Genomic DNA, 366 nt, shown 5'->3' with positions numbered 1-366 from the left:
AGTGTTTATGGGCTACGGTGATGGAATCAAGGGATACATGGTCTGATCTCCATCAGAAAACTGAGTGGTTCTAAGCAGGAATGTTGTCTTTGATGAAACATCTATGGTTAAAAGCTCAAGGTCCAGTTCAGAAGCATAAAAGGGTAGCACATATAAACAGGTGGAGTTGCAAGATGATCATGAAGTGATTGATGTGCAGGAACTCACAGAAAATCAAGAGGAGCGTGTAGAAGATGTTCAGTTGGAGTCTACAGAGAGTCAACCGCTTGATGTTATAGAGCGTAGCATCGCGAAGGATCGACCAAGAAAGGTTGATGTCAGGCCACCAGAGAGATATCGCTTCGACGATATGGTGGGTTATGCACT

The sequence above is a fragment of the Brassica oleracea genome, chromosome C8 (genome assembly GCF_000695525.1).
Source record: "Brassica oleracea var. oleracea cultivar TO1000 chromosome C8, BOL, whole genome shotgun sequence".
Lineage (NCBI taxonomy): Eukaryota > Viridiplantae > Streptophyta > Magnoliopsida > Brassicales > Brassicaceae > Brassica > Brassica oleracea.
The sequence above is the reverse complement of the archived record's forward strand: the minus strand, read 5'-3'. Positions refer to the sequence as shown.